The sequence below is a fragment of the Gekko japonicus genome, unplaced genomic scaffold, assembly GCF_001447785.1.
Source record: "Gekko japonicus isolate JY-2015 unplaced genomic scaffold, Gekko_japonicus_V1.1 scaffold993, whole genome shotgun sequence".
Taxonomy (NCBI): Eukaryota; Metazoa; Chordata; class Lepidosauria; order Squamata; family Gekkonidae; genus Gekko; species Gekko japonicus.
The window spans coordinates 530,477-542,121 of NW_015168077.1; the positions used below are offsets into that span (position 1 = coordinate 530,477).

An 11,645-nucleotide genomic window follows, 5' to 3' on the forward strand; every position below is an offset into this window, starting at 1 on the left:
AGTGAGGAAAATGAGAATGCAGAAAAGCCTCCACTGTGCTATAGTACCCTTGTGGGACTGTGAGGGCAGCACAAGCTAGAACACGCTTTAGACAATAATAGACCATAATAATATATAGGGTTTAAGCATGGTTGTTCATATCCTTCCCTCCTAAAAAAAATCTAACTGTACACTGAAAAATCCATGTAAATAGATTCCAAACCTACTTATTTCAGACTAGTTTGTCCAGATTCTGAAATCTGGAGATGTTGTAGCATCCGCAATTTTTTAAATTAACGCTATTCCCTTATTGGGGCTGCAGTTGCTCAGAGGATAAGACACTGAGCTGTAGACCGGAAGGTCTGTAGCTCGGCAGTTCGAGACCCTAGTGCCATGTAACTGAGTGAGCTCCCATCTCTGGCCCCGGCTCCTGCCAACCTAGCAGTTTGAAAGCAGGAAATTGCAAGTAGATAAATAGGTACCACTTCAGTGGGAAGCTAACAGCATTCTGTGCACCTCGGTGTTTAGTCATGCCGGCCACATGATCATGGAAACACCTTCGGACAATGCTGGCTCTTTGGCTTGGAAACGGAGATGAGCACCACCCTCTAGAGTCAGATTCGACTAGCTTTTGAGCAAGGGAAACCTTTACCTTTACTCATTCCCTTATTGCTGGAATTATGAGAAGACACTGTTTTCCAATATATGTTTACATCAGTGAGTGTTAGCCACTTGCTTATATTAATCCAACCCCCTCCCCCCCGATATTATCAGGGACTCTGGAGTCCAGATTCCATCTAGAATTCTGCATGCAGAAAATGGCAGGAGAGCTAGGCACTACTGTAGTTTAATTTTGATGTAAAGCAGTAAGTTACTTTTTCATTATTCTGTGAGTTTGTACATTGCACATTATTGGATCTTCTTTACCTTCTGGTATCTTATGTTGCCATGCTGAACCAGAAGATAAATATCATTCAAATAATAAAAGGTTATCAGGTATCCTTTCATTCCATTTGTACATATTCATTTGATTCCTTATAGACCTCAGTACTACTAATTCACAGTGGAATCATGTTGCTGGTTCTTTATACCTTTACATTGAATAGTGTTAGTCTCTGATAAAGGCATAGATATGAGAAAATTTCAAAGTGTGTGCATAAGAATACACAGACAACCAAATACATGTTTTAAACACAGACAGATGGATACCTGGTTATTGCCAAACACAGACTCTTGTATGTAGGAAAGATCTTGTGGTGAATACTCTGATATCAGCCAATGTAACACTTACAACTTTAAAAATAGTTATTTTCACAACCACCATGATCTGGGTCCTGCTTCTTAATTTTACTAGGATAATTTTAAAATAATAGAAAAACCCAAAAGCCCCTCAAGATGAATATCACAGAGGGAAACTGTGACCATTTATTCACCACTGACCATCAAATGAATCCAGGCGTAAGTAGAGACAGCATAAGAAGCAGAAGATATTCTAAACCAGGGGTGTCGAACCCATTTGTTATGAGGGCTGGATTTGACATAAATGAGACCATGTTTGGCCGAACCATGTGTGTCATAAAACGTAATGCCAGGTAGTGGAGATATAAACTTGATAAAGGACACAAACACAAAGGGTTTGTTTTTTTACTTAAAATAAAAACATGCTTAAAACATTAGCACTCTTGCAATATTTTGTTTATTTAACAGTATCTGATAACTGACACCTCTTGCTCTGAATTATTGCATCAAAATGTCTGTGCTGTTGCAATCTTGAGTATGCTGTTCAGGTGTGTATCTGTAAGCTGCAAACCTACGATTACGCAGCAGCAGCAGAACTGGAAGAAGAAGCGGAAGACAGCCAGTTCTACTGTGGGCCTGATAGAAGCCCTCCGGGGGCTTGATCCGCCCCCCCCGGCCACATTTTTGACACCCCTGTTCTAAACTATAAACACCTATTGGGGGGATTCTCCCAGTAGTAGATGTGGTAGCTAGGGCTCCCACATGCTTCTCTTTTTTTAGACTACAACATATGGTTTGGGACATATGTATACATACTCATATGTACGGATTATCAGGGTAATCTGTTCACACACACACACACACACACACACACACACACATCCCTTTTTGCAGTTTACCTCCAGTAAATCAATGGATCGAGGATCTTAGAACTCTATCAACATTTGAACACATGGCATATATATGGTAATTGCATATGGACCTATTTATAGATATTCAGAAATCATTTATAGAAACTTATGTGTAGATTCAGCACCACTATTGTTATAATTTTGTCTTGTCTTTATGTATTTCTTTTCTTTCCCCCCCCCCCTTTTCTATTTTTTTTACAAAATCTTACTTAAGTTGCTGGATTTTAAGTTTTTCCCCTTTGTTCTTTTTCTTGTTTTTTTAAAAGAAAGAATTTTTTTTTAAAAAAAGAAATATTATTACACCTTTCCTCAAGAAGTTAGTGGTTCTGCTACCTGTACTTGGTATTACTCAGTAGGTAAGGTAATTTTGGCTTCTCACCAAAAATAAATATATTCCTCAAGAAAAATATTCTTAAGGTGACTAACTTCTATGAGTGTCTAAATCCAACCCAAGAATGACTGACATTATCTATCTAGACAGAGCTTTTTATAAAAATGATTATCAATGATGAAAACATCTAAAATGACAGCATAGCCCGAACTTACAGGATGCTAGTATAGTGCCGGTGAGTTAGGCATGAAAACCATCTGGACGGAGAGAATGAAGTATGTCAGAGCAACACCATTTAAAAGCTCGTGAGTGTACAGAAAATACTATTTAGCAAGGCAGAAACTCCCACGGTTGGCTATAATAATTGTGAGAGCTGTTTAATTCCTGTGTTCATGCTTCCCCTTTAACAGCTCCAAAGCGCTTATAAACAAAATGGGCATTGTCTACTATTTTGCCCTGCATGTGTCTACCGGTGGATTCACGTGTGGGCCAGTGACATAGTTCAATCATGGAAGCAATCAAGGGAAAACGGCATTCATATTTATTTTATTTATTTTTATTTATTTCAGTATTTCTACCCCGCCCTATTGAACATCCAGTGCTGAAGTGGCGTTATCTCTATCCTGGAAACAATTGTGCCCATGCCACTCCTCTGGCATCATCACCCCAGAGACATACAAATCAGGCCCATTGCTCCAAGTCACCAGTATGTGCGTCACAGACTCACCCCCAGCACAGCCATTTGCCAATCGGGGGAGGGCAAGGCAAGCAAAGATGGCCTGCAGCAGTATGCTCCCCAACGGGTCAGGGCAGGGCAGATGGGCCACAGGCTGGGTGGGTCGACTGCACCAGCCTGGGCAGGCCTCAGCGGGGTGGGCTGCGCCACCTCCTATGACTATTTAAGCTCGCACTGCAGCTGCCTTGTCCTTGGTCGATCTGGCCATGTTACACCAAGCTGTAGCCATGTCCCACCATGTCTCTGCGTCTGTGTGAATTCCTTCCACTGCATCGCCCACCCATTCCCCCTGACCCAGCAAACAGCTTCCCATTCTTTTCTTTTTTTTCGGTAAACAAATTTTTATTTTTCTCAGGAATACAACATGTATAGTTAAAACATTTCATTCTGTCAATTGTCTACCCCATTCCCAATTCCTCCCCTCCCTCCAGTGGCTTCCCGCAATGCTTCCACCCCTGCTCCAAATTACTTCGTATCATCAACTATATCAATTTCTTATCATTACAATCTAAAGATAACATCATTTGACTTAATATTGATCTAAACATATTAAGTTTTGTTTCACATCCCAGTTCTTTTCCAGATATATTTTAAAGTCACTCCATTCTTGAAAAAACACGTCATCTTCTGTATTATTCAGCTTCTTCGTAATTTTGTCCATCTCTGCCATGAACAGAACTTTTTGTATCCAGTCTTCAATTTCTGGCACTTTCTCTGTTTTCCAAAATTGTGCATAAATCATTCTCGCTGTTGTGATTAAGTACCAGAATAAGGTCTTTTTAGTTGTATTGACTTCTTCCATTTTCAATCCCAAAAGCAGAATTTCCGGTGCCTTTTTAAAAGAGCATTTCAGAATTTTTTGCATTTCTTTATGGACTTTTGTCCAAAAGTCAACTGCTTTCTCACAAGTCCACCACATGTGATAAAATGAGCCTTCATGGCTTTTACATTTCCAACACTTATTTGACATATTCTGGTTCATATTTGCAATTTTTTTCGGAGTCATGTACCACCTATACATCATTTTATAACAATTCTCTCTAACATTGGTACAAGGCGATATCTTAATAGAATTTTTCCACAAATATTCCCAGGTTTCAATAGCCACTTCCGTATTCATATTTATCGCCCATTTTATCATTTGCCCTTTTACAGTCTCATCTTCAGTATACCATTTTAGTAACACTTTATACATTTTAGAGATATTTTTTCCCCCTTCACTCTCCCAAATCATTTCAATCTCATTTTTTTCCTCTCTAAAACCATAGTTTCTTTTGTCTGATCTAAAAAGGTCAAAAATCTGCATATATTTCAGCCATTCATAATCATATTCAATTTCATTCTGCTTTTTCATTACCCATTCTGTTCCCACTTTTTTAATTAGATCTTTATATGGCAACCAATCTTTATCTCTATGTCTTGAGTAAGATGTTAACACTTCCACTGGTACAATCCACAATGGTCTTACATCACAAAAGTATTTTTTATACCTCATCCATACCACAAATAGTGCTTTTCTTACCACATGAAGCTTAAAAAAGCTATCCATTTTTGTTTTGTCATACCATAAATATGCATGCCAACCAAATCTACAATCATGGCCTTCTAACCCCAGTAACTTATCATTTTCTAATTTCACCCATTGTTCCATCCAGGTTAGACAGACCGCTTCATAATATAGTCTAAGATTTGGTAATTGTAACCCACCTCTATCTTTGGCATCACAAAGAATTTTCATCTTGATTCGCGGTTTCTTGCCTGCCCAAACAAACTTTGATAGTTCTTGTTGCCACTTAAGTAGCAAATCTGTCTTACTAAGTATTGGTATTGTTTGGAACAGGAACATCAAACGTGGTAGGACATTCATTTTTATGACTGATATTCTTCCCATCAGTGACAAATTCATTTTGTCCCATTTCTTAAAGTCTTGAGTTAACTTAGTCCATAGTTTTTCATAATTGTTCTTATATAAGTCTATATTTCTTGCAGTTAACTCAATACCAAGATATTTAGTCTTTTTTACTACTTCACATTGTACCAGGTCTTGCAGTTCCATTTGTTTTTGTTTCGTCATGTTTTTGCAAATAAGCTTCGTCTTGTTCTTATTGACATAAAATCCGGCCAATTCTCCAAAGTCCTTTATTTTTTGGAATAGTAACGGTAATTTGTCTGTCGGGTTTTGCACAATGAACATTACATCGTCAGCAAATGCTCGATATTTGTATTTAAGTCCTTTGTGTGTCAATCCCGTTATCTCTTGATCTTGCTGTATTTTTTGTAGAAGTATCTCCAACACCCAGATAAATAATAACGGTGATAGGGGACAACCCTGTCTGGTGCCTTTCTGTACCTTGAAGCTATCTGTCAGTTCTTTGTTTACATTCAGTTTAGCTCTTTGTTCAGAATAGATAGCTTCAATGCAATTTCTGAAGTGTTGTCCCACTTCTATTTTTTCCATCATTTGCAGCATAAACTTCCAGTTAAGATTGTCAAATGCCTTTTCGGCATCGATAAATAAAAAAGCTACTTCTTGTTCAGGGTGTTTCTCATAATATTCAATTGCGTCCATTACTATTCTTACATTGTCTCTGATCTGTCTCTTTGGTAAAAAACCAGCTTGGTCTTCTGAAATCACTGTTTGTAAATAGTTTTTCACCCTCTCTGCAATAATTTTTGCAAAAATCTTGTAATCATTATTCAAAAGAGAAATTGGCCTATAGTTTTTCACATTCGTTGGTTCTTGTCCTTCCTTTGGTATTAATGAAATAATTGCTTCTTTCCAAGAGTCTGGCACCTTCTTACTCTCACGTATATCGTTGGATAAAGCTTCCATGACCGGAACAATTTCTTCTTTCATTTTTTTATAAAACTTTGCGGTAAATCCGTCCGGTCCTGGCGCCTTCCCCAACTTCGCTTCTTCAATTGCCTTCCTCACTTCTTCTTTTTGAATTTGGCCATTCAGTAATTCCTGAAATTCGTTGCTTATTTTAAGTAACGGAACCTTGTCCAAATATTTTTTAATCTTCTCAAGATCTGTTCTATTTGCTTGGAATAATTTAGCATAATACTTGAAGAAACTTCTCTTTATGCCAGTAGGGTCAACGAATTCTTTTCCTTCTTCTATTATTTTGGTTATCATTCTTCTTTCTTTTCTAGCCTTAAGTTGCCACGCTAAAAATTTCCCCGGTTTATTTGCCCCTTCAAAAGATTTTTGCTGTAGCCTCTTTAAATTCCAATAGAGCTCCTGGTTTAAAGTTTCATTCAGTTGTTCTTTCAACAACTGTAATTCTCGAATAATCTTCTTTTTCCCTGGTTTCTTCTTTAATTCTTTTTCTTTTTGTGATATTTTTTCCAACACTACTGTTTGTTTTTGAAATTTTTCCTTCTTTTGCTTCGCATTTTGAGAGATGAGAATCCCTCTCATCACTGCTTTATACGCATCCCACACCACCTGAATTGGGGTCTCTTTATTCAGATTTTGTTGGAAAAATTGCTTTGTTTCTTCCTTTAACATTTCAGTTACATCTTTTTTATCCAACAAATCTTCATTAATTCTCCAAAGAAAGGATTTGTTCCTTTCTATAGAAGTCCACAAAACAGGGTTGTGGTCGGAATTACATCTTGGCAAAATTTCAATTTTATGTGTTTTCATTGACAATTCTTCTGACATCCAAATCATATCAATTCTGGAAAAAGAGCAATGTCTATTGGAATAAAAAGTAAAATCCTTCTGCGTCGGGTTCCATTTCCTCCATACATCCTCTAGTTTTTCCTGCTTGACTATTTCAAAAAAGTTCTTTGGCAATTTTCCACTAATTTCGTTGCCTTTTTGTGATCTTCTATCCAAACGGTCCACAGTTCCGTTAAAATCTCCGACCAAAATGACTTGTTCATAGGTTTGTCCTTGTAGATGTTCAGTTAAGTCCTTAAAGAATTTTTCTTTTGCTCCATTGGGTGCGTATAGATTGATCACCAATGTCTTTTTCTGTTGGATCAAAACTTCCACACCCACATATCTTCCATCCAAGTCTTTAAAAATTTCTTTAGGTTGTAAATCCTTTTTCACATATGTCACAACTCCTTTTTTCTTGTTTGAGGCCGAAGAATAAAATTCTAATCCAAATTTGACATTTTTTAAATATTTAGTATCGGAATTTCTAATATGAGTTTCTTGCAAGCATATCACATTACAGTTTTGTTTTTGTATCCAATGATTGATTCTTTTTCTCTTATTTGGTGAATTTAGTCCATTCACATTCCATGACAACAATTTGTAATCCATTGTAAATTTTAAGTTAAATTTCTCCAAAGGCATCTAAATTGTCTGCCTTAAATTTATATAAGTCCGTCACCGATCTGATCTGGACCCTCCCACTTTTGTAAGTAAAGGATAAGCCTTGTGGAATCTCCCATCTGTATCTGATATTCAAGGTCTTCAGTTTGTCAGCCAGAGGTTTATACCTTTTTCTATCTTGCAATACTGCTCGTGGGAGCTCTCTCATCACCATGATCTTGTTCCCTTCAATTTCGAACGGGACGGTAAATTGTTTCTTAAAGATGTCTTCTGTTGTTGCTCTTGTTACAAATTGTACAATTACATCCCTTGGTAAATTTTTCTTTTCCGCAATTCTGGAGTTCACTCTGTATATCAAATCAAAATCTGCTTCCATTGTTCCCTCTTCCTCTTCCAAGTACAAAGTGATCGCTTTTATCATTTCCTCTCTTATGTTTTCATTCTCTTTTTCTTTGATACCTCTAAATCTCAAATGAGTTTGCATTCTTCTGAACTCCATCATTGTTTCAGATCTCCTAAATTGCTGAGTCAAAGAATCCTGTTTCTCTTCCAATTGTTGCATTTTTTCCTCTGTCTCTGTAGTTTTGGTTGCACTAGCCTGTATTTCTTTTCTGACTCCATCTAATTCTTGCTTGATTGAAGTAATTTCTGTTGTAACCAATTCTTTTAATGCTGCTACATTTTTCTCCTGGGCTTCTTCAATTTGTTTCAAGTGTATCTGAGTTTGCTTTGCCATTTGCTCTTCCAGTTGCTGCTCCATATGTTTTTCTTGCACCCCCAACCTTTTCTCAATCTGCTCACCCATGGCCTGAATCGCCTCCATCATTCTTTTCTCCATCAATTCCATGGCTGCATACAATTCTTTCTTATCCTTCTCCCTCTCTTTTGACATTTTAGGGGTTGATGTTGAGCCTGTCCTTGGTCTCACAACTGGTTGAACGTCAGGGTCAGAATTGGTTCGTTTCGGTGCCCTTCTGGTCTCCGTTTTGGCGATTTCTCTGCGGTGCGCAAACTTACACAACAAGTTGTTTCTTCTAGAAGATAAGCTTTCGATTGTCCAAATGCGTCTATTTGCGCTTTCAAAAATCTTCTAAAAGGTCTTTAAAAATCAAATTAAGTTAAAGTCCTCCTCAAAATGTCGGGCACAACTTCTCTATGGTAATTAGGGATAGAGTAGGTCGGTTTGGCGTTCTGCAGGTCCCGTCTGTTCGCATACACTCACATCCGGTCCTGCAGTTTGAAGAGTCCGAGTTTCTTCCTGTTGATTGTTACCCTTCTAGGATATCTTCTCACTGCTCAACCTACTCGGAATACTTTGCCGGTTACACCAACCTACATCTTCCCGCGATACTGTTCGTCAGTTTCGGTTTTTTCTGCTGCGCGCTCAGCTCCGTCCTCACCGCAGGAATGTTAAACAAAATGCTTTTTTGCTGTTTTATAGCCTTCAATCAACTATTTCTTTGCCGGAATCAGAGTTCTGGGAATATTAATTCTTTATCCGCTCATCCGCTTGATTCAATTTATTTTTTAACGCAGTTCAGGTAAGCGGCACGTTTATTGTTATCTACACGATCAAAACGGGCTTTCGCATTGCTTCTTTTCACTCACTGTTGTTGCCCATCTTCAAGAGGTCGGCTGATGGAGAATTTAAACCGGTACACCGGCTCGAACGGCTGCTGGAGAGTTGCTCGGCACTTGCCTTCTTCGCGGGAGGAGATCAAAGCCTGTTTCCGCTTCTTCCGAAGCGGAATCACGCCAATCTCACACTCCCTCTTAGGCGCTGCTGCCTGCTTGTCCCCCCCCTCGCTGGGGAGCGATGCGTTGGGCTGATAACTGCCCAAACTGTCGAAAGCGGCCGTTGCCCACTTCGCACAAAAGTGAAAGTGCGTCAGTCCTCCATCTTAGCTCGACCGGAAGCCCAGCTTCCCATTCTTTTCTTGACATGGGAAAATACAGGCCCATATAGTAAAAGTAGCCATCATCTACACGGCCTGATGCTAAGTTCTTCTCTTTCCTCCTAATAAGATCTACCATCTACCTGTTTTTCCCCAATATAGCAAATTTGTTCCTTTACTCTGTTAACTTCTTCCAGCATCATTTCCTTACACTACATTGAACCCTTAACAATACCAATGGAAACCAAACAGCACAAGCACATAGAAAGTCTCTGTTCATTGCCTTTTTTATATGTTGTCGCTCACTCAGTTCTACAGTGATTGTGCAATTTGATGTTAGCAAAACCAGTGTTGTTGTTTTTTAACACAACAAAGTAAACAAATTCCTTTTCCAAGCAATGCTGTTAACATATTTCGGGAAAGCTTGTCACAAAATTCCACACTGAAAATAGATTTTGAAATCATGGCTAACAGCTCTGTATTCCTCTATAATTACAGAAAACCACCACCTATGCAGGAAAGACTGGCCTTCAACTTTTGATGCACCTGCAGCAAATACAGACAATGAGATTATACAACTGTTGCTCAGCAAATGGGAAACACTGCTTGCAAAGAAACAGCTATTCATGATCCACTCACCACCTTGTGGTGACAGCAACAATTACAAGCTTAAAAAAATGAAGAGATTTGAGCTTTGCAGTTTCATCATCGGTGTTTCTGGGAAACATAGCTCATTGAGTCTTCTCCCAGACAGCATGTACTTGAAGCCACAATGATTCATGCAAGAGTAAAATAAATGTTGTGGGATTTGTAAGGGAAATGTTTAAAGTCAGTGCCAAAAAAAAGTTACATTGAGTAATATTGGCCAATGTTTTTGCTCTCTAATAGTGACATGTGAGACTCTCGAATATCACCTGATTAGGAACATCTGTTCTTCATTAACCTTCCTGCTACTAAATGACTATACATGCAATAACATAGAACCTAGGCAGTCTACCCTCCACAGGTCTGAGAAATGTTGGAGGTTTCGGAAGGTGGGATGGGTGGGGAAATGGCAGCATCAGAGAGCCCGCATAGCATAGCGGTTAAAGTGTTGGACCAGGATCTGGGAAATCCAGGTTCAAATCCTCACTTGTGCCATGGAATCTTGTTGGGTGACCTTGGGTCAGTCACACACTCAGCCTAACCAACCTCACGGGGTTGTTGTGAGGGTAAAATGGAAGAGAGGAGAACAGTGCAAGCTGCTTTGGGTCCCTATGGGGGGAAAGGTGGGCTATAAATAAAATCAATGAAATAAAATCAATCTTTGGTTCTCGGCCCCAAAGATATCCGGCTGGCCTTGACCAGGGCCCGGACCTTTTCAGCCCTGGCCCCAGCCTGGTGGAACTCTCTGCTGAATGACATCCGTGCCCTGTCTGACTTATCAAAGTTTCGCAGGGCATGTAAGGCAGAGATGTTCCGCCAGGCCTTTGGCTGAGGACAGCGGCGGCTCTTCACATCCGCCCAGCACCCTCCCCCTCCTCCCCCAAGAAACTGAATGCTAGATAGGCCATCTAGTACTCAAAATATCTTCAAATATTCATGTTTGAATGTTGATATGGCATTTTTATGGTTCTAATTGTTTTTCTATAATGTAATTGGTTTTATAATGTATTGAATTTTGCCCTGAGCCCCATGTAATACAGGGAAGGGTGGTCAAAAAAAATCAAATGAAATGATAATAAATAAATAAACAACACTTTTTGTGTGTGTGTGGGGGGGTTGTGTGTGTGTGTGTGCGTGTGTATGTGCTTGCATGCCTGTAAGTCAATGTGACCCCTAGTGGGGTTTGGCTGTTCCTTGGAGGTCTCCTTTCCAATTACTTGCCAGGCTTGGCCCTACTTAGCTTCTGAGATGTGATGAGCTTGGGCTTGTGAAAAGTACGCAGACGGATGAGTGATTTCAGATGAGCGTACTTTATTAGATCAGGAACAAGACAAACTAACCAGCTCGTAGGCTGGTTTATATGTGCAACAACCCCGCACCCAAAACACACCCACACACAAGTGATTGGCTATTTACAGTAGCCGAGAGTTCCATAGGCTCTCGGCTGGGAGTCTAGCCTGCCGATAGGTGCCGGCTAGGATCCGGTTGTCCCATTGTTACTGAGAGCAAAGCTCGACCGCTTTGCATGCAGGGCCGGCCCCAGCTTATTTTGCACCCTAGGCAAGGATCCCTTCTGTCACCCCCCAGGCCCGTAGCCCGCATGGGGCCAACGGGG

General features: G+C 39.6%; 1 protein-coding gene across 1 annotated transcript in view; it reads right to left on the reverse strand.

Annotated features, from left to right (window-relative positions):
* The window catches only part of PARK2 (parkin RBR E3 ubiquitin protein ligase), a 154,766-nt gene that overhangs the window by 7,455 nt on the left and 135,666 nt on the right, over positions 1–11,645 (reverse strand). The gene's annotated exons all lie outside the window — the stretch shown is intronic.